At 46.2% G+C, this 22,793-nt stretch overlaps 1 protein-coding gene across 1 annotated transcript in view; it reads left to right on the top strand.

Annotated features, from left to right (window-relative positions):
- Positions 1-12,436: 12,436 nt before the first annotated feature.
- Positions 12,437-22,793, top strand: part of LOC126543787 (synaptotagmin-10-like) — a 128,351-nt gene continuing 117,994 nt past the window's right edge. Inside the window, exon 1 of the mRNA XM_050190912.3 lies at positions 12,437-13,793. The gene's annotated coding sequence lies outside the window, so the exon portion shown is untranslated. The remainder of the gene's footprint in view (positions 13,794-22,793) is intronic.

Below are 22,793 nucleotides of genomic sequence, written 5' to 3'. Positions count from 1 at the left end.
AGTACTAATTTGATGCGAGTGTATGTTGTAATTTCCTTCTTCTTTCTCAGCTTCAGCAGAGATCTCCGGTTCGCTACCCTGTAGTGCCAAATAATTTCCTCGGTGTAACATTCGACCGCTTAGGATGCACATTGTGGCTTGGGTCAGCGACCTCGGTTTCTTTGGCTTTTTTCGCATCGAAGTATTTACGCTAGGCTGATGAGTTGAGCGCAGCAAATTATGTGTGTCCTCATTTTCCGTGGACAGGCGGCGCGCTGCAGGTGCGACGTTTTACGGAAGACGGGCCAGATATGACAACTACGAAAGCGGTTGTACAATGACAGATGAGATAACGAGAATGACATGCGCTCAAAAACGTGCGCATTGTCACAATTACAAAAGCTGATTGGGATGCCTACCAACCCCGCGAAATAATTTTCGTGTCATTGTCTTCGCAATGCTGATAAAGTGCAGTGGTTTTGTTCCCACATGCGAACTTTATTGTCAGGTTTCCTGCTTAACCACATTTCAGGAAGTAGCTAGTTTTTGTGCGACGGCAGGGACAGCTAAAAAAATTAGACGAACTGTCTAATTCCACAGCGACGCGTAAGCGTGCAATCCGAACAAAATGTTTCAAAGCAATTTCAGAATAGAAAACACCTTTGAAATAAAGATTAATGAATTTCCGCCTCTTGTATCGTTAGCAGAAGAACAGCTAGGCCTTATTATAAAATTTTCGTTCATCAAATTTTGTTCTGATCTTCAAAGACGAATGTGAAAAAACTTGGCTTCTGTAGCCTCCACGGAAGCTAACATCGTAGTAAGCGACTGCAAGACAGCCGTCAACAACTATGCAAAGGAAGAATCTCGCCGGAAGCACTGAGAATTTTAAACAACTTTCGTGAAGATCGCGATATTCACATTATATGGGCACCCGCACACTCCTCCCTTCCCGGGAACGAAATAGCGCACAACCTGGCTCGAGAACTGACAGGCCGAGCAGGTGACACGCAACAAATACTGGGAACGGAGAGAGACCGGATGACCAGCTTTAACGAGATCACCAAACACTATAAATTGGGAAGGGCTCATTTCCCCCCGGCACACTCCTCGTTAAATAGACGGCAAGCGACGGCATGGTGCCTCTTACAAACAGATACATATCCGAACCCGGTGGCCTACCACCGCCACTACCCGGACCTTTACACGGACATATGTAGATTCTGTGAAAAAAGGGCGGACCTACAACATATGCTTTGGGCTTGTCCTCGTACACCCATACAGAATAATATAATTAAGACCAGAGAGCAGTGGGAGACCGCGTTGCTCAGCTGTTCACCGGAAGACCAACTCAAGGCAATCCAGCAGGCCGAAGATGCCGCCAGGGCCCAAGGGCTCGAGGCTGTCATTTAGGTAGAGGCCGAGGTCTCAAATCTGCTGTGCACAAATAAAGTTTATTCCTCCTCCTCCTCTGTAGTACTGCACTTTGGAATCGCATCCCTGTTAATAATAAGTGATCTCTTCCATTGTAGTTTTACAGCAAAGCTGTTAATTGCTACTTTCCCCATTAACCTGCCACCTGGCCGACCCGCGGCGAAGGTGCAGTTCGCCATTAAGGGGCCCACATACAGTTTCGCTGGTCATCCTTCCTCAAAGAGTGGAGGGCCACAGAGTTTGTTAAACGTATGAAATAGGTACTGTTAGCAGAACCATCTTTTCATTTGTCATAAATACATTTTCATATTCATTAAATTATTTTTGCCTTATCTTTCTTACTGTATCGTTAGGCTTCATATTATTGCAAAACAAGCTTTATTTTTCGTTGTTACTAATATGTAGAAAAGCGAAATTCTTTTCCCTACACTACTAGACATTGCTGTTTCTCAGTATTTATTGTGATATTATTGTATAGCGTTCTTTTAATGCATATCGAATGGTTTTCTATTTATTATAACTTTTTCCTTACGGGTTGTATTTCTTGACGCTTTTTCTTTTGTTTACCCTGTTCTAGCTGTTCTGATACTCTTATCTAGCCTCAATGATAAGAAGTTCCCCTGGCAGTTTCTCACTCTGGGACCTCCCGATGCTGCCTATTATATTTAAGCTCGTTTTTTCTACATACCATAAGAAACAATAAACTTCAATTTGAAAAATTATACCCGACAACGTAGTCGAATATCTCCGACGGAGCACCTGTCTTTTATGCCCTAAACCTTCAAAGGCGGCTGTCACAAGCGCACCTTGAAAGTGAGGTTCGAACTATTCGTTCTAAACCCCAGCAGATATAGATGGTGGGGCCGCGACGCACAGTATTATTTTAGTGTGCTGAGGCGATTGACTCCTGTAGTATGCAGGAACTATGCCACGTAAGCGGCTACTTTCGCATTCACGGGGAGGACTGAATTCTTATCTCGAAAAACCAGCCGCACGGCTTGGAGCTGAATAAATATTGCTAGCTGAAACGTACAGAAATTACGCGGGAGAGGCTAGAGTCTGGTTCACATTCTGCTTAACGGGCGGGCGTTCTTGTTTTTTCTTTTTTCCTGGGGCCTGTTTACTTCAGTAGAAGGTCAATTTGCAAAGTTTTTTTTTTCTGCGTTAGAATTTCGCACCTCTGTAGGCACACTCGGCCGTGGTAAAGCAGAAATTCTATAATGGCGTCCTCAGGGCGGAGTGTGTAGTACATAAACAATGAATGCGAGCGGCCTAAACGGTAGCGTGTTACTTGTGTAAGAAGGTAAAAGGTATCAACCGCGGTTGAACAAGGAATGTCGCCACAGCCAACGTCTCGACAAGGGCGGGGGGGGGGGGGGGGGGGACTTGTGTACGTCAGCGTAGCAAGCGCATTCCTTAGCTTCCACATGTGTTTTTGGGGACTTGCCTGGTTTAATGGTACCGCAGCAACAGTATTCGCAGCATTGTTAGCGTATAGCTACCTATTGACCCAATCGAATGAAACAGTTCCTTATTCAACATATAGATGATGTTGAAAGATGATGAAAAGGCGTCGTTTTTCATTCAACTTTCCCAGTTGTGCTGCAGTTTAAACCAAGCATTAAACACACGCAGACCTCGCATAGTCAAAAATAGTCAATGCGAAGCCGTCTTCGCATTGCCTGCAGGCCCCTTACGGAACAGTCAAAAGAACATGACACAGCATATTTTTTATTTGTCTTATTTTTTTCTCAATCAAAAGTGCAAACGCAGTAAACCTTACAATACATACTGACAAGCGTCAAAGGTCAGCGAATAATTAAGTGCAATATTTGTGTCTAAGAGCTAGTTTTGGTTTTTGTAGCAATGATCTGCTTGAATCGTTACGTCGCAATACATTGGCTTCGTTCATTCCGGCGATGAAGACTATTGCCACATGGACGAGTCCTCAGAAGAAGTGGGCGAAGCACACCTGTTCAACGCTTTTCATCAGAAATGACGCCATACCTAGCCTTTCGTCTGGGCGATATCAGCAAATTTCGCTCAGTGTAGTGACGTCAGATAATCTCAACGACACCATGTCCGGCATTTCGAAAGAAACTTCATCGTATCAAATTAAAACGACTCGTGTATATCAACATTCGTGTTTGCTAAGAACCATTCTTTTACGTTCACAAAATGTATCGCGCAGTTTGTTCAACTTCGAAAGTATGCCTCTGCATTTTTTTTTTTGATAACTGACCACAATTGTTAAGAGAGCACGAATGCGTGATGGGCAATTCAAAACTAGTTCTTAATTACTGTGCATGAATGAGGATTGTGTAAATGAAAATTAAGTAAGAATATTAGTATGGTAATAATTACATCTAGCCACGACTCAAAGTGTCTATAGAGAATCAAAAACCTTATTATGGGCTTTGCATTAATTGTGCAGCGTTTGAATGAGTGCTTCAGTGTACCAAACTCAGCGCATAAAAGACAGAGAAAGGATGCATTGCAGGGCAGGGAGGTTTACCTGAGGTACTTCCGTTTGGCTACCCTGCACGGGGGGAAGAAGTAGGGGGATAAAAAGAGAGAAAGTGTGAAAGCGTCAAAAATTATACGTCAGGCTTGGTTCAAAGAAACAAAAATTCGGATGTTCGAGGCCAGAATTTATGTCCGACTTTTTCCGTTCCCGCGATCGGTTCCTCTCGCCGCCTTCCAGCCCATTCAATATATCTCTCGCGCTATCCTCCCTAATGTCGAGCACTGCCGTACCTATAAGTCAAAGCGGATTTTCCCTACAGTCTCCCGCTCAGCACTTCAGAAGCGGATGCTCTCCCTTGGGTGATTACCCGCGTACTCCACGCTCTCAGCCTGTTACCGAGCAAAGGTAAAACTGAGGCCACAGATCTTGTGTTCGTGGGCGCGCGGAAGAACCAGCGTCCCACAGTGCAGGATGAAACTTAGCTCATTTATTTCTTGCCCGTGTGTTTCTGGCGCGGTGGCTGCTCTTTTTCTACATTGCCACATAGTTCACCCGCGGTTTGCCTGAGCAGAACCGACCTAGAAGCACCGACAATCGACTAATCCGCTTGGTTGCTAGGTAACGAGGCTTTGTGCCCAGGCTTCCGCCGAGCTTTGTTTAATCACCGGAAGACGAACGCGATATTACTTTCCCGTTCAGTGAGTTTCTTCGCCATATCCTTATCACTTTCTTTTTCTATGAGCCGGCATAGCGGCCCGCGGCTTTCAACGGACAAAAGAATGGGACGCATGGCTGGTCATATTGCGCAGAGCCCCAGTAATGCGCCTGTCCGGACTATCCCGCACATTAGGCGTGCTTTTAAAAGGCTGGTGACGGCGTCTGAATGGAGTTCACTTATCCGTGAGTCATCTCCTGATGGCTCTGAAATTTCTGCACGCAACAGGGTTTTCTCATCAGGCGCTTCGAAGTTACGACATACTATCTCTGTGGTTAAGCATCTGCTCAGAAATATCCGCTCTTCGAACCTCCGGAACGCCCCGCGTTCTTGTAGCAGCTAATGGCTCGCCTCGTTAGGCGGCATGTCAAAAGCAGATCGGACGTGCCGATCAGGACGTGTTATTCCGGAACGGCGCAGGTACCGGGCTAGCTTGGGCCGTTCGTACACGATTGCGTAGTGTGATGTCAACAGTACGAATACCGCTACTCGTTAACAGTGACAGGTAATAGAGTCAGAGTATATAGGCCTAATCCAGATTATATAGGCCTAATCGCGGATAAAAGCTGCGACAAGTGTGGACAAATGGGCGTGCTTGCAGAAGGGAACACCAAGAATACCATTGAGTGGAACATTGAATACAGACGTCCATTCGTTCCGTATGTCTTTTTTTTTTTTGATGATGATAATAAAACATATGCGCTTTTTTTGTTAACCCGCTAGCAGACGCGAAATATCAGTAGGCTTCATGGAATTTGCGTTCACAATGAGGTGATACATCGTAAGTTACGTACACTGTTCTGGGATCTTGCCGTATGGTTGTTTTAAAACACGGAGTGACAGTGGACAGAAGCTGAGGAAAGAGGTGCAGATAGGCGTACTGGCAAAAAGGAACACCGGAAGCATCACCTAGAACCATGTTGGAAGGACAACAGCGTTGTCTATTTGTGCTGCTGATATGAGGCTAGTAAATGGGATACTAACCCGCTAGTAACAGTACAGTGATAGTAGCCTAGGTAGATTATGCGTTGATGTCCAGGCCTAAAAAATGACGAGCTGCTCTACCCAAAGTACCCAGCAGTGACAATTGTCGTAACTCTGGGTATACTGCTTGTTATTCTTTCTCTTCGTTTGCTTTGTCTTTACCCGACGTGCCTCTGTAGAGACACTGCTAAAACGGTGCTTCATATATATATATATATATATATATATATATATATATATATATATATATATATATATATGACGTAGTACTTATGACTGTTTCCGAATAGAGGGAAAGGCGAAGATGGCTGGATGGAGACAACTTTATTTTGAATCCGGCAAATTTGACGACCCGGGCTCAGGTCTCCCATGAGGGGACTTCGAGGCCTTACCTCGTCGCCGCCTCTCGGGCTTGCTGGACAGCCCACTCTTGTGTCTTGAGGTTGGAGCTGCGCAGAGCGGCGGCCCACTTCGACGCAAGAGCCTCCGGAGCTACTGCCATTGTAGCTGATGTAACCCGACACTCCCACAACATGTGTGACAGCGTCGCTCTAGTGTCCTGACATAATTTGCAAAGAGCAGTCGGGTATTGCGCGGGGAAAATGTGCTGCAATCGCACCGGACTGGGGAATGTTTGTGTTTGCAATTGTCGCCAGATGACTGCCTGGCGACGTTTCAGGATGGGGTGAGGTGGGGGCAGCAACCGCCAGCCTAGGTGGTAGTGCTTGGTGATGTCATTGTACCTGACCAGGCGTTCTCGCGTGTTTTGAGCCAGCAGTTCCGAACTCGAAGAGGCGGTCTCCGATTCTGCGCGGCGGGTCAGTTCTCGCGCATAGCGGTGTGCTACCTCGTTCAAGTTAATGAGGCCCTCATCGGTGGGGGTGGCGACGTGCGCTGGAAACCATATGATGGCGGTGTTATCGAAGTGCTGTCGACCAGCTTTCCTTAGAATCTGGAGAGCTTCGGAGGAAATGCGCCCCCGCGCGTAGTTGCTAACTGCGGATTGTGAGTCGCTAAACACTACCTCGCAGAGGGGGTCGGTAAGCGCAAGCGCAATCGCTACCTCTTCTGCTGTTTCGGGGTATTCCGTTGCGACACTACACGCGTGCGTAAGCCGGGAGCTAACGTCTACGACTACCGCCGTGAACCGGTGTTCTCCTGTGTATTCTGCGGCGTCTACAAAGCGCGTAGTCCTCTTTCCACCCAAGGAGCGCAGCAGTGCCTTGGCACGGGCCTGGCGTCGGCCCCGATTAAATTCGGGGTGCATGTTTCGAGGTATAGGGGCGACAATCAGCGTGTCGCTGAGGTCAGGTGGAATGACCTGTTTCTGACCGTGTTGGACGTGGTAGTTGAAGCCGAGTTTCTGCAGGATGTACTGGCCCGTGGCTGTCAGAGACATGCGAAGAATAAACGCAGTGTTCGGCTAACCATATTTCGCTACGGCCAAAACCCCCTGCTCGCGCCCCAGAAGTCGATGGCACGAAGGTCTGGCATCAAGCTTCTTGGCCTCAAAACATCATCATGGCAGCATTTAACCCCACGCCCTGTAATCCAAGCGCACAGATCCATCACCTACACAGACCAGCGTCGTGACCGCGTCATCGAAAGTCCTGGAAATACCCAGGTGTACCAGATCAGAGGAGGACGGGCATGAGGAATAATGTTCCACGTCTTGGAGCTCCATGAAACCGCCGCATCACAATCGGAACAGGATGTGTACATATATGTACATATAAACGGTACTACAGTATACGTCACGACACTACGAACAATCTGACAAAGGCGACATAACCCACGGGGGGGGGGGGGGGGGGGGAGGGGAATAAAACGACGATACTAAAGATAATCTTTCTGCCATCTTGGCAGTGCAGCAGCTCACTGTAGATCGTTTGTGAATATATATTCCTTTATATTTTTTCCCTTGACATTTTCGTGGAGGGGCTGGGTACTGCGCAAGACGGAACTCTGCGGCGGACATGTCCTGGAATGTTCCACCATGTCAACAAGCAGGGATAGTGCACTAACCGCAACACCCGCGCCCCAGCCGGTGATCTTGATCCCACGCCGCGACACCGCTCTTTTTGTGGCACCTACATGGTCGACGTGGACGACACGCTTGGGAATTACGAGCGCGTAGCAACGAACGATCAGTGGGACCCGACAGTGACATTCGCCAATGTCGCTTTCTACCTCAGCGGGACAGCGCGCGTCTAATTTGACACTCACGAAACAGAGCTGACCAGCTGGGATATATGCAAGGAATAGCTTCGTGACCTATTTGGCAAACCAATTGGCCGCCAGCGTTCCGCTTCAAAAGATCTTTTCTGTCGCACTCAATCTCCGACGAAGTCGTGTCACACATCCTTTTAAATTCTGAAACTGGTACATCGCAACAAAGAAAGGAAGAAACAAGGCGAGCCGGCCAGATGAAGGAACAAAGCGCTCTGTTCCTTCATCTGACTGGCTGGGCTTGTTTCTTCCTTTCTCTGTTGCGCTGTACCACTTTTAGAATGCAATAACAACTCGCCCAATCCTGAACCCTCAAACATACTTGCCGTTATTACCCTTTTCCGCCAAGTTGATACCAGCATAACCAAGGTGAATAAAGTCACGCCCAGAAAGTCATTGCTGATGACGCTTACAACTTGCTGGTTCGTGAAGACTGCTCAATCGTTGAAGTAATTATCAAGAAGTGCAGGCGTTTTGAAAAAAACGAAGAGTCGCCGCATCGCCCAACAATTCATGCGGCTTCCGAACACTGCGGTGACGTAGCCCTGCGCGGACGTTTAGGCGCCCAATCAGCAACACGCCACCTATAGCCACGTCCGCATGGAGCGTCGTGAACTCGAGGTGGCATCTCAACCATCCTATTTCGTACACCTTTCCGACGATTCCCGACCAAGAGTCTCTTCAATTCATGCCTTCGTTAGGAAAGAGCTAACTAACTAACTAACTAACATAAGAAGCCGATCAATGAGTTAGCGCTAAGAGGGAAAATAGAGGAATTCCAGATCAAGCTACAGAACAGGTATTCGGCTTTAAGTCACGAAGAGGACCTTAGTGTTGAAGCAATGAACGGCAATCTTGTGGGCATCATTAAGGAGTGTGCAATAGAAGTCGGTGGTAACTCCGTTAGACCGGATACCAGTAAGCTATCGCAGGAGACGAAAGATCTGATCAAGAAACGCCAATGTATGAAAGCCTCTAACCCTACAGCTAGAATAGAACTGGCAGAACTTTCGAAGTTAATCAACAAGCGTAAGACAGCTGACATAAGGAAGCATAACATGGATAGAATTGGACAAGCTCTCAGGAACGGAGGAAGCCTAAAAGCAGTGAAGAAGAAACTAGGAATTGGCAAGAATCAGATGTATGCGTTAAGAGACAAAGCCGGCAATATCATTACTAATATGGATGAGATAGTTCAAGTGGCTGAGGAGTTCTATAGAGATTTATACAGTACGAGTGGCACCCACGACGATAGTGGAAGAGAGAATAGCCTAGAGGAATTCGAAATCCCACAGGTAACGCCAGAAGAAGTAAAGAAAGCCTTGGGAGCTATGCAAAGGGGGAAGGCAGCTGGGGAGGATCAGGTAACAGCAGATTTGCTGAAGGATGGTGGGCAGATTGTCCTAGAAAAACTGGCCACCCTGTATACACAATGCCTCAAGACCTCGAGCGTACCGGAATCTTGGAAGAACGCTAACATAATCCTAATCCATAAGAAAGGCGACGCCAAAGACGTGAAAAATTATAGACCGATCAGCTTACTGTCTGTTGCCTACAAAGTATTTACTAAGGTAATTGCAAATAGAATCCGGAACACCTTAGACTTCCATCAACCAAAGGACCAGGCAGGATTCCGTAAAGGCTTCTCAACAATAGATCATATTCACACTATCAATCAGGTGATAGAGAAATGTGCGGAGTATAACCAACCATTATATATAGCTTTCATTGATTACGAGAAAGCGTTTGATTCAGTCGAAACCTCAGCAGTCATGGAGGCATTGCGGAATCAGGGTGTAGACGAGCCGTATGTAAAAATACTGAAAGATATCTATAGCGGTTCCACAGCCACTGTACTCCTCCATAAAGAAAGCAACAAAATCCCAATAAAGAAAGGCGTCAGGCAGGGAGATACGATCTCTCCAATGCTATTCACAGCGTGTTTACAGGAGGTATTCAGAGACCTGGATTGGGAAGAATTGGGGATAAGAGTAAATGGAGAATACCTTAGTAACTTGCGCTTCGGTGATGATATTGCTTTGCTTAGTAACTCAGGGGACCAACTGCAATGCATGCTCACTGATCTGGAGAGGCAGAGCAGAAGGGCGGGACTAAAAATGAATCTGCAGAAAACTAAAGTAATGTTTAACAGTCTTGGAAGGGAACAGCAGTTTACGATAGGTAGCGAGGCACTGGAAGTGGTAAGAGAATACATCTACTTAGGACAGTTAGTGACTGCTGATCCAGATCATGAGAGTGAAATAATCAGAAGAATAAGAATGGGCTGGGGTGCGTTTGGCAGGCATTCGCAGATCATGAACAGCAGGTTGCCATTATCCCTCAAGAGAAAAGTGTATAACAGCTGTGTCCTACCAGTACTCACGTACGGGGCAGAAACCTGGAGGCTTACGAAAAGGGTTCTACTTAAATTGAGGACGACGCAACGAGCTATGGAAAGAAGAATGATAGGTGTAACGTTAAGGGATAAGAAAAGAGCAGATTGGGTGAGGGAACAAACGCGCGTTAATGACATCTTAGTTGAAATCAAGAAAAAGAAATGGGCATGGGCAGGACATGTAATGAGGAGGGAAGATAACCGATGGTCATTAAGGGTTACCGACTAGATTCCGAGGGAAGGGAAGCGTAGCAGGGGCCGACAGAAAGTTAGGTGGGCAGATGAGATGAGGAAGTTTGGAGGGTCAACATGGCCACAATTAGTACATGACCGGGGTAGTTGGAGGAGTATGGGAGAGGCCTTTGCCCTGCAGTGGGCGTAATCAGGCTGATGATGATGATGATGATGATGAACTAACGTAGGACTCCAGCCCGTTGTGTCCCTTCCTCACCCTGGGGTCAGTTCTGTTGTTCCGCCTTATTGGAATCCAGCAACCTTTCGCCGCTATCGTAATCCGGCCCAGACGGCACGCCCATTTGTTTTCATTGCCACGGTGTTTAGACATATTTCCCGTCAGTGCCGATATCGCCCACCTTCCTCCCTTAGTTCATTTTGGAACATTCGCCGCGACGACAATCGGCCCCTTGCAGTTTTTGACTCGTAGCAGCGGGCCGCTCCGAGACGCTCCTGCACCGACCCTGCCCCAGTGTACCGGATGGTGAATATGTGGTTACTCCGTCTCCCAATGTACTTTTTTCACAGAACGTTTCCTTTTCCCACACTGTTCTGGCCCTTGCGATCAACGTGAATTGTCTGCCTCTCTTGAACTTCATACTCTGTCTTCAAGCTCTTCCCCGAGGCACAGTTCTGGCCTCTCTGTCGCCTTCGGATGAGCGCCAGATTCCATCACTGTCGCCTGATCCTTCCTCAGCAATTCTTTCCGCCGACGGGCCGCTCCTCCGTCGGTACAGAACGATATCACCAAGATGATTGCCCCGGCCCTTCTGCCCTCACAAGTGGACCACCACCGTCATTTGCTCGTCACATACTCCTACATTTTCGGTTTTGACGGCAGTTCCTTAGGTCAAACCTCTCTTATCAAGCATCGCATGCATACTGGTGGTGATGTGCCTCCAATTCACTGGCGACCTGGCCGCGTGTCATTATCCGAGCTCCAAGTTATTCAGCAAGAGGATGACAAGATATTTCAATATTAATAGGGTTCTAAGAGGGTTCTAATAGGGTTCTAATAGGGTCTAATAGGGTTCTAAGGCTACAACTACGCAACTACAACTACGCAAAGGCGGAAAGGCTACGCGCGACATCATTCAAAGATGGTGGCGCAATTCGCATGTCCTTAAAAACTTCATACAAGCCCTTAAGGCCTTGAGTGCCGAAGCCCGTCTGGATCAGTGTCCTAGAACGTTTTCTTCTGTGAAGTGGTGATTGTCGAATTTTCATGACTGTCCCCGTTACAATGCGCCAAGAAAAGTACTCGTGACCGCATCCGAGAAGGAATGGCCCCATCCGTAGCTGGCACAAAAAGCTATTCATGCACTGCTGCAATTCCGGAAGTACAGCAGTAAAAATGATCATTTGTACTTCCACTACATCCTCTCGCGGGCTCACTTGCTCGTTACTGTCCTTTTTCTATTCCCCCTTTCCCTTACGATCAAAGGAGGACAAGTAACCCGACGCCCGTCTGGCTGACTTCCATGTCTTTCCTTTCCTTGCTTTCTCTCTCCTACTACCTGTATGGGCAAGTCACTGTGACGAGCCACTACGCGTCCCCTTTCCAAGGGTGGTCAAAAAGTCCGAAGTTGAGGTATCCCTTGAAAAAAAAAAAAAAAAAACAGGCGCTAATGACGTTTTCAAGCAAACAAACTCAAGGCAACAATGTCCTGGTAAACACACTGGCGTATCCCGCGACGTACGCCATGGTAGCTTCCAAATAGGCTTAAGAGCGGTCGCTGAAAAAGAGCATCCAAGCGAGCACGAGTAAACGCAAATCAGCACCTTCGAAAGGAAAGCCGTATCGAGCAGCAGCTCGGCGCCCACCGCAACAGGTGCGCATGGACAGCACGCGGTTTGAATTATCGCCACCTCAGCGCCAGCGCCTCTGCCCGAATAGCTTCGGCAGCGCTGCTTTCTTGGAGCGCTTAGGAGCGCTGGGATCGAAACCGCCATCTGTTGCGCTCGCGGAGGAATCCGCGCCAGACGGTTCCGCACCGCGAGGAGGAAAAAGAAAGCGATGTGTCGCGGCGGGAGAACGCAAACAACAAAAAAGAAGTGCGCGAAAGCACGAAAGAAAGGAGAGCTCCTGTGAGTGCGCGTGCGCGTTCGGGTTGTCCGCGGGTCTGCGTGGCGGCGCTTACGACAAGGTCGGCGCGCACGGCGCGAGTAGCTCAGTATCGCACGCCGCTGGCTCAAGCCAGCGCTTAGCCGGGCCCGGTGTTCAGTCGTTCGGCGCCCGCCGCATCGTTCGAACGTGTTGTTTGGGCGCGGTTCATCGACCCGCCCGCCCCGACGCGCTCTGTCGCCCGCTTCCCGGTTTCGTGACATTGAAAGTTGAGTCCGCTTGGTCATACTGTGCTGCTCTTCAATAGGCCCTCTCAGCAGTTGGCTGTCTGGATCTCCCGCTTTCGGCTGTTGTAAAGTACGTCATCAGCCCCAACTGTACTCTGCTTCTGACTCTGTCCTTCTGCAATTCTTGTTCAGGTGGCTACCCCCGAAGGTTTATCTTCTGCAGGCTATACTTTACTGCTCTTCAACTGCTGTGTTCACGAAGCCCGCGTGTAGTGAATGACGGACAGTTGACACTCTTTCACTCAAGCTTCTTTGTGGACAGAAGAAAGGATTTGTGTCCGAACAAACGGTGACAAATTTTTACAACATTCTGTGAGAACGCATGTCGTGCGTTGTTCTGCTCTTTTGAACCTCCAGCGTTGCGAAATCATAATTGAGGAAAAACAAGTCGCGGTATTGTTCCAAGGCTGTCTTAGGTGACTGTCAATTTGACAAACTTCCAACAGGTTAACTCTGAAAAGAACCTATAACCGCACACATTGTCACGTGCCAGCTTGTTCTTTGAAAAAGGGAACCGATCTCTTGCTGAATTCGTTAGCAGAAGAGCGCAATACTTGGCAGTAGTGATACTTCCTACGGCCCGTCGGAAATGTGGTTGATTGCACACTTAACACTTGTTGAAGATCATCCCCACCACTATTGCGTCAATTCTGTTGGTTTGGCGAGCGATACCCTAGACGTTTAGTGGTCTGTGAACATTGAACTCGATCTTGGGTAGCCTGCGTTGACCGCATTCGATCTTACCAGGCGGGAGTGTTCGTATTGCGAGGAGTTGCCAAAAGTCAGCCCGTGCTGTTGGCAACCCTTCACTCACCTGTTGCGTGAATCGCTCGAGCGCTGTACTGGGACCCTTGCACGTAGTCCTTCTTTTGTGCACAAAAGTTGGCGCGCTGCTTCCCTGGCTCAGCAGCCCCGGTGCAAGAAATGCTGTGACTTTTCCTGAAGCACCGGTGGACGAACCAGAAGGAAGGAAGTCGCTTCTTCAACTTCCGTGACATCGGCACGTGAGTACACTTTCGCTTATTGCACGCAGCTCAGGGATGAGTTGTGCACTCGTTACAGGCTATGATTTGGCGTTTGTTTATGTTAATAGAAAGAAAAAAAAAATAGTTCTCAAAGGACGTTGTGTACAAGATTCAAACTTCTATCGCGAAATTTTTATCACTGCTCAAAGACATGGCGGTTTTTACAGGTGTAATTAACCCTCCTGTGCGAATACTTGCATGTACATTTATGTTGTCAGCACTGTCGTGCAATTCATTCTGATACAATACTGCGATTACCCTTTAAAACATAAACCAATAAATATAACACTCCCTGTAGAAAATGTACAGCGTAATGTGGGACAATATTCTTATTCTTAATATTTAGAAAAGGTGGGCGGCAAAATTTTTTTCAAGAAGATGAATCCATTCGTGAATCCATTTTTCATGCACTACTTCATTGCGATAGAAAATAATTCTTGAGCTGAAACGGTGGAAGTTCTCTTTATATCAGGAAGAAAAAAAATACAGTGGCGTCTCGCCACTTGACTGTTGTGATCCGGCATTGTTGTGCCTCATGAATGCAGCTATTGTTGGTTTCGTTTCGACAATCCTACGCGGTGTGTACAGGGGCTTTGTAATCAAGTTCACGCTGCCATGTGCTTCGGTAATTCAGAAGAATGCTTCTATAAATAAAAAGAAGGCTAAACAAAGTTTATACACCAACAAGAATGAAAACAACAAATCGGATTTCCTCTGCGTAAGCAATGCAAAGACGCAGCAGCTTTCTACGCAAATAGAGAAATTTAGACATTCTGAAATGTTGTGCGTTTTAACCATTTCGTGAAGCTTGCATGGTTCTAACGCTGTTCTGCGAGTAACTACATTTTTAATGTATGTGCATGAATTTGTGTAAATGTGTGTGAGTGCTGCTCGTTAGCACTCCAAGGACGAAATCCAAAAGATGCACGACAGGGTGAATTGCCGCATATCTAATTCAACCGCTCTGGAGCATCGCACTACCATTCCAAAAGTCATACATGAAATTAAATTACATATGATCATAAAGGTCTGCAGTGAGCAAAAACAGCACGACAGACACGGAACAGGATATCTATAAAAAATTTGTGCAGGACAATGTGGAAAATGTTGTCTCGGCTCCCATTGACAGAAAGTTGTTCTTTTCGCCCAGATGCATTTCTTTATTATTTGAACACTTCAATTAAAACCGCAGTTATTTGCCTCACGATTTTCTACGTGTATTGCCTGTTGACTTCATGCGGTTCTAACTATAAATTGTCAGGCTCTTTAGTTTCCCTTCTCTTTCAAGTTTGTGTGTGCAATTCAACCTTTAGCTCCTACAGCTGACCGCGCCAATTTTGTCGCGTCGAGTATTCATGTTTCTTGGCGCTTTCGGTGCTGACACCCGACTGGAACAAGCTAACGCCTCCTACGCTACAAGTTATAACGTCATCGCTTTATGAAAAAATTGATTCAGTGCAACGGAAATGTCAAAAGTTTTGAAGGGATCAGTAGCAAGCGCATATAACCTTCACTGTTTAAGAGATGTTTAGCAGTTTCTTGCGTACAGATTCCAGTGCGCTCCTGACGTTGTACATGACATCTGCTGACGCGCATGTATCAGAGCTTCTTGAACATTTAAAAGACAGTGACATTTCTCTACCCTCCTCAAGCTCGCCGCAAACATAGTATAGATATCGCAGTGCTCACAGTTATCTTATGCTGATACGTCATCAAACTCAAATGCAAGGGGAAGGATAAAGTTTGCATGAAAACACATCTTGCTCGTAGTTTGTAACAGCAGCACTTGGAAATCTTTAGAAAAAGCTGAAATTACAAAGCTCGCGGGACCGTCGCAACATTGAGTATGACTGTACGTATCCGCGAGCAAATACGCCTGCGAGTGCCAAGTGCTGCTCCAAATATGATGCAACAGCACGGACATGTTGGAGACGAAGAGCGCAGAAAATCGCGGTGCATGCGAGGAAAGTTCTGAAGTATTCGTCGCAATGTGTGACTCTTTCACAGATAGCAGAGGGAACCAGGACTGGCCAGGACGCCCTCTAAAATGCGCTGCAGCCATCCAGTCAAAAATGACACGGACATTGTGGGACATTTTGAATGATAAAAGACGCGCGCTTGTATGAACGTTTGCTTTAGCGCCGATGCCTCCAAGCAATCTCTGGCAATCAATTCTTTCTTAAGAAACACTGTTTATTATCGGCAACACTGGCGTTGTTGTCGGCGGGAGCGGCGAGCGTAGCAGTTGAGGCAGCACGGGTCTGATTGTTCACGGATTTGTTTAAACTATGTCCTTAGGCAGTTGATCTTTCCAACAAGCTGTTGCGTTAAATATGTGAAATTTCCCATTCTTTATATGTGTGCACTTTGCCTTCTCACGTTGTCCGTGAAAAAAATATCAGTGCTTCAAAACATAGGCTTATAAACGCAGATGAAACCCGGTAAATATAGCCACGAGACCGTCTGAAGCTATGAGCACGCACACCAGACAAATCGGCGCGCTAACCATCATTCCCATGCTAGACGAATGACATGCTAGGCGCCAACATTCCCTCTATTAATTTGATGGGAAGCTCTATGCTGCCCATGGCCATGCGCAACGCTGAGAGCGCATGTGTTTGAACGTTCTGACACACCACGACCCAGTTAGGCCACGAGCTGGACATGGGTGCTTCAAGCTAAGCTGCGAATTTACAGACGCAAACTTGTAGCGCTGGCTGTTGTAAACAGTATCCCCCGCTGCTTTGGATGAGTGTTAAGGTGCTGCTGTTGGAACGCGATGTTTCAGCGCTGGTCGCCCACGTTGTCGAGCTTTAAAGGTTACAGCATTGCTTTTCTCGGTACGTTTCGAGCATAGAGCAAACGCTTGTAGCCGATGCATCAGCAGCGTCAAATTGAGCAGATCAAAAAGGATACGTAGTGCTGCGTGTTGCTAATATGCTCTTTTTTTTAAGATGCTATTCGTGATCGCAGTGGAGTTGTGAATGCTTGATCCAAGAATATTTTCTAACACTCTTGAAGTTATTGCGCAGTTGCAATTTAATGTTTTTCATCATCAACCTTTGGTATACTTTTCTTGCTGTGGCCTACAATATGCATTTCATTTATAAGAAGTTGCGCTTATGCTTTAATGACTGCTTTTCTGATTCTAACCCCGTCCTTGTTATGCTTTCTTGGCATTAGACACACACACACGCACACAGACACGCACACAGACACGCACACACACACGCACACACGCACACACACACGCACACACACACACACGCGCGCACACACACACACACATTTTAAATAAAAGAACACCGGCGTTGAACTTTTTCGAACTCATCGAGTATTAATAATATTTTTATCTGTCAAGAAATAGAATTTCGCCATCCCGCCCTAGTTTCTCTTATTCTCACCACAGGACACATATAGCAGAGCGCACATGCGGAACACACAGTTGCACATAGTCGCACTTTATGTGAAAAAAGAGTTCACTCCGCATGCTGAAAAAGCAACCTGGCACGCCGAAGAATACTGCGCATAAGTTATAATAAGGACGTAATTACGCTCTTTGCCATCAGAGTACACCTCATCTTTGCTAGCTTCAGGTAGACCCCCTCTACCTGCGACATCACAGAGATGGGTGGCTACCACTGCCTGTCACTATCTGAAAAACCGGTTGTAGCGCGTGCTAGCATTTTTTATTGCCTTCTTATAGTTTTTATTGAAGTAAAAAAAAAAATCTGCCTCGGCTGCATATTATTTGCTCGACTTGCTAAACCCAGACGACATATATCGTATTTTCCTCATCCATGAACCTGCCTGCAAGAAATGTTATAAAGGTATCGTGCAGTAAAACGATTGACGTATGTGATAGCGCAAATGATCAGTTTCAGCGCATTTTCTGTCGATCAAACATGCTTAATAATGCGAAGCCTTGGAGTACGCAATACGGCAGTAGAAGCGTGATATTTTTTTTTTCATTACATCCGGCCGCGGCAGAACTCTGGCCGAGAAAGTTTCACTGTGCTCGCTTTTATCCACGACGGGGAGAAATAAGGACGCCGTCATTGTATCTTATGGGGACATACGTTGCCGTATGCACGTGAATGAAATGTATTACCTGCTGTTTATTGAAAGCGGTAGAGACGGGGCAGCACTGCCGCGCTGCTTATGTTCTGGGGGCCCTGAATGCGATAACGTCGTAGTACGAAATATTACTGTAACCGTGTTTAACCGTAGTTTGAGACGGGCAAACAAACGCACGTCTGGTTTGGGGAAGTAGCTTAACCAATGGAACGAAAAAGAAGAAAAAGGCAAAGAAGAAAGCTAGCAAGAAAGACGCAAGGAAAGAAATATCATTAAGGAGGAAGGAGGAAAAACAGGAAAGAAGGCAGGGATGTTAAACAGAAAACCGTCCCGTTGTCTACCCGGTACTGGGGGTTGGGAATAAGAGAAAGTGTTGAGATCAGAGCTAGTGAGTGAGGTAGGGATGAATAAGAGTTTATCGGTACAGGACACGTAAGCTGTTTTGGTGTTTCGCTGGAAGTTCTCTTTCTTCTATACGCTAAAAGCGGATGCCTGTCGCATCTGGCAACCCCCCCCCCCCTCCTTCGAAAAAAAAAAAGCGTTATCGCTTATCGGCATGTTTTGTTGATGTAGTAAGTTGCGTGCACCGGTAACAGCACCAGTCGTGTTTGGAGGCAAGTCAATTTCAAGTCAAGTCAATTTTATTTCAGCATTTTTTTTTGTACAGTTCTTTTGGCGCCTTACAATGATGGAGTTTAGTGGTTCACGTTCGTTATTTCACAAATCAAATGGGGTTTGACACTGAGAGTTCGCAGGTCGCTGTCACCAAATGCTGATAGCGACTGTTGAAGATCGCTTTTCTTTTTTTCGGTTGTGCCTTGAACTGACAGTAAGTGTTTCCACCAGGCCAGGTCACTCTTTGCGTCATCCCTTATCTCAACCGTCCGGCTTGTTTCAAGCGTGTCGTACCAAAAGTAAACGGAAGTTTGACAAACTCGAAGCCTTAATACTATTAACTACTTCGAAAGGAGCTTTGAGGCGGCTTTTCTACCTTGCGATATCGCTAAGAGCAAATGCGCGATAGCCTCTACTTACGCGTCTATTGCAGTTGTTTTCGCAGCATCGCTTTAGTACTGCACTTCAATGAGAGCTATTACTTTTTTTTTTACAGCGAAGCTCTAAATTCGTCCGTCCATCTGTCGCCCCTAGGCCTAGAACTCCTCCCGCGCAACCCTATGCGCATGCGCAAAATAAAGAAAAAAGAGGCTCGCGCCATTGGCCACGCCGGTAGTGACGTTACTGCTCTCCGTCGCAGCCGAGTGTGCGCGCTGCAGTTTCTCTCCGGCTCCGAAGTGGGTACGCCACGCGTCATACGTGCTCCTGAGGAGCAGGCAGCTTTCAATCAGCAACGCCGTGAGCAGAACTGGGAACTAGCTCGTCTATGCGAAGCCGATGTTGCAGCCCAGGCACAACAACAGGCTCATGCAGCCAATCGCAAGCAGCAGCTGCGTACCGAGGAACCGGCAGCCTACGAAGCAGTCGTTTAAGGAACCGTTGGAAAAAACCCATTGACAAACACCGGGGCAGCACGTTTCCGCTTCACTGGTTAACGTTCTGCACGGAGTACTTGGGTGGTGAACTTTGTTTCTACCGCATGTGCCTTTTGCAACTACGGACACAGCGTGGTGCCCCTGAGTCAGTCACCGCCAAAACAAATTATGCGGGGAGTTCTAGGGCTGAGAACAATCCTAACCGAAGAGCACATATAGATTCCTTGTACGTTACACGTGCCTTTGTTTGAACGCCTATGCATTTGATTCTATGACTCATCAGCTAGACTTAACCAGCAGTTCGTTCATGTGTGCTCGTGGCTGCAGCTTCTATGAAGTAGGATGAAGCGCCTTCCCTGCATGCACCCAATTGGATGAACGAGTATATCGGATAATGGCGTAGCGGAAGCACGCCAAGCCGTTTCATTGGCATCATCCGGCTACTGATTGCGAGCGCTGCATCATCGTTAAACTAATTCTCTTCTCGGCATTTGTTGTCTCCGATCTCGTACCCAGTTCCGGAAGGCGTACGCTGATACGATTGTCGAAGTGCACGAGGGCTTAATTGCTGGAACAAACTCGATTCCCGCACATTGTGCGGGAAGAGCAGTTCGCCTCTTGTTGTTGATGGTATGCAGATTAGTGCCATTAAATACACGCTGGATGCTCTTCTCCCTGATATTACTTATATATTTAATATTTGTTTGTCGAGTGCAGTTTTTTCTGAAAGAATGCAGGTAGCAAAAGTCGTGCTTTGTTCAAAAAGGGTGATAGAAATTATGTCAAAAACTATCGACCAATATCTATACTGCCAGTTTTATGGAGTTAGAAAAGCTTATGCACCGTTTACTGTACCAATTCCTCGAAAAACATAACGTGATTTCACCTACTCAATTTGGTTTCGAAAAACACCGATCTGCAGAAATGTTATTAACGGAACAAAAATATTTTGTTGTATCCCAGTTTGAGAACAAACATGTTGTGCTTGGCACGTATGTAGATCTTACGAAACGTTTGACAATATTCAGCATTTTCCGTGGTTTCAGAAATTACAACGCTATTGAATTTGTGGTCATCCGCTAGGGTGAATAAAAATTATCTAAAACCTCGGAAACAGGTAGTAGAAATCGACAGGAACTGCTCAGAACTCTTGTCGATTTCTAAGAGCCTACCCCAGGGAAGCATGCTTGGGCCTCTTCTTTTTATAGCCTACATAAATGTCCTAATTCGCATTTATCCCGACGCTACAAACGTTCTACATGCCGACGATGTCAGAATATTTGTTTCGGCGGAAGACAGTATAACAGTGCAGCAAAGAATTAACTAGATTCTTGCGAAGCTAAAACACTGGTCATGTTATATTAATTTAAGCATAAGTACCAGTAAAAGAATGGTGGTAATATTTAAACAAAAAAGAAATAAACCAATAAACGGTAATTTGCAACTTATAAATCATATAAAAATGCAGGGGGTTACGTTTTCCAGCAACATGCTTTCGGACGAACGTATCGACAGTGTGCTTAACCAGCTATCGCACGTTGTGGGTATGACATATCGCTGTAAAACAGTGTTGCCAACAGCTTTTAACAGCTTTTTAAAAGGTGTAAACAGCTCTTACTTTGTAAATCACTGTTTTGTTCACACCTCTACTATTGTTTTTTGGTAGGGGGCTCCACAACTTCTGCGAATTTGCGAAAGCTATACCTGATGCTAAAGAAATAGATCAGACTACTTTTTAACTTACTCTATGATGCCCACACGGTTGAATTCTTCAGCAGGCTGAAATTCTCATCATCATCATCATCATCATCATCATCATCATCATCATCATCATCAGCCTGGTTACGCCCACTGCAGGGCAAAGGCCTCTCCCATACTTCTCCAACTGCCCAAGTCATGTACTAATTGTGGCCATGTTGACCCTCCAAACTTCCTAATCTCATCTGCCCACCTAACTTTCTGTCGCCCCCTGCTACGCTTCCCTTCCCTCGGAATCCAGTCCGTAACGCTTAATGACCATCGGTTATCTTCCCTCCTCATTACATGTCCTGCCCATGCCCATTTCTTTTTCTTGATTTCAACTAAGATGTCATTAACGCGCGTTTGTTCCCTCACCCAATCTGCTCTTTTCTTATCCCTTAATGTTACACCTATCATTCTTCTTTCCATAGCTCGTTGCGTCGTCCTCAATTTAAGTAGAACCCTTTTCGTAAGCCTCCAGGTTTCTGCCCCGTACGTGAGTACTGGTAAGACACAGCCGTTATAAACTTTTCTCTTGAGGGATAATGGCAACCTGCTGTTCATGATCTCAGAATGCCTGCCAAACGCACCCCAGCCCATTCTTATTCTTCTGATTATTTCACTCTCATGATCCGGATCAGCAGTCACTACCTGTCCTAACTAGATGTATTCCCTTACCACTTCCAGTGCCTCGCTACCTATCGTGAACTGCTGTTCCCTTCCGATACTGTTAAACATTACTTTAGTTTTCTGCAGATTAATTTTTAGTCCCATCCTTCTGCTCTGCCTCTCCAGGTCAGTGAGCATGCATTGCAGTTGGTCCCCTGAGTTACTAAGCAAGGCAATATCATCAGCGAAGCGCAAGTTACTAAGGTATTCTCCATTTACTCTTATCCCCAATTCTTCCCAATCCAGGTCTCTGAATACCTCCTGTAAACATGCTGTGAATAGCATTGGAGAGATCGTATCTCCCTGCCTGACGCCTTTCTTTATAGGGATTTATATAGGACTACAGTGGCTGTGGAGCTGCTATAGATATCTTTCAGTATTTTTACGTACGGCTCGTCTACACCCTGATTCCGCAATGCCTCCATGACTGCTGAGGTTTCGACTGAATCAAACGCTTTCTCATAATCAATGAAAGCTATATATAATGGTTGGTTATATTCCGCACATTTTTATATCACCTGATTGATAGTGTGAATATGATCTATTGCTGAGTAGCCTTTACGGAATCCTGCCTGGTCCTTTGGTTGACGGAAGTCTAAGGTGTTCCTGATTCTATTTGCAATTACCTTAGTAAATACCTGTCGACAAACTCTACACTTATAAGTTAACTGTAGCGATTAGGCGCGAAGTGAAAGAAAATCGACATTTTCTACGCGACCTTTCAAATCTACAGCAACGCATGACATCACCTAATACACCATATAAAGAAATGTGGAAAGGGATAACCCCGAAAACAAATTATTCCAAAGATAAGTTATCCTACATAATGCCTACAGTACTTACGAAATATGTGAAAACTGGTGTAGATTTTTTTCTTTGCAGTGTACACCGATCGATTTGCAAAAACTGCATATGCTATAGGTGTTCGAATTGCATTGCTTCTCTGGTGACCCTTATGCTTGTTCCTGTGCTTTTACTGTTCAAGAAACTAAGATAGTATCTG

The sequence above is a fragment of the Dermacentor andersoni genome, chromosome 10 (genome assembly GCF_023375885.2).
Source record: "Dermacentor andersoni chromosome 10, qqDerAnde1_hic_scaffold, whole genome shotgun sequence".
Lineage (NCBI taxonomy): Eukaryota > Metazoa > Arthropoda > Arachnida > Ixodida > Ixodidae > Dermacentor > Dermacentor andersoni.
This window is presented reverse-complemented; position numbering and strand designations above follow the sequence as displayed.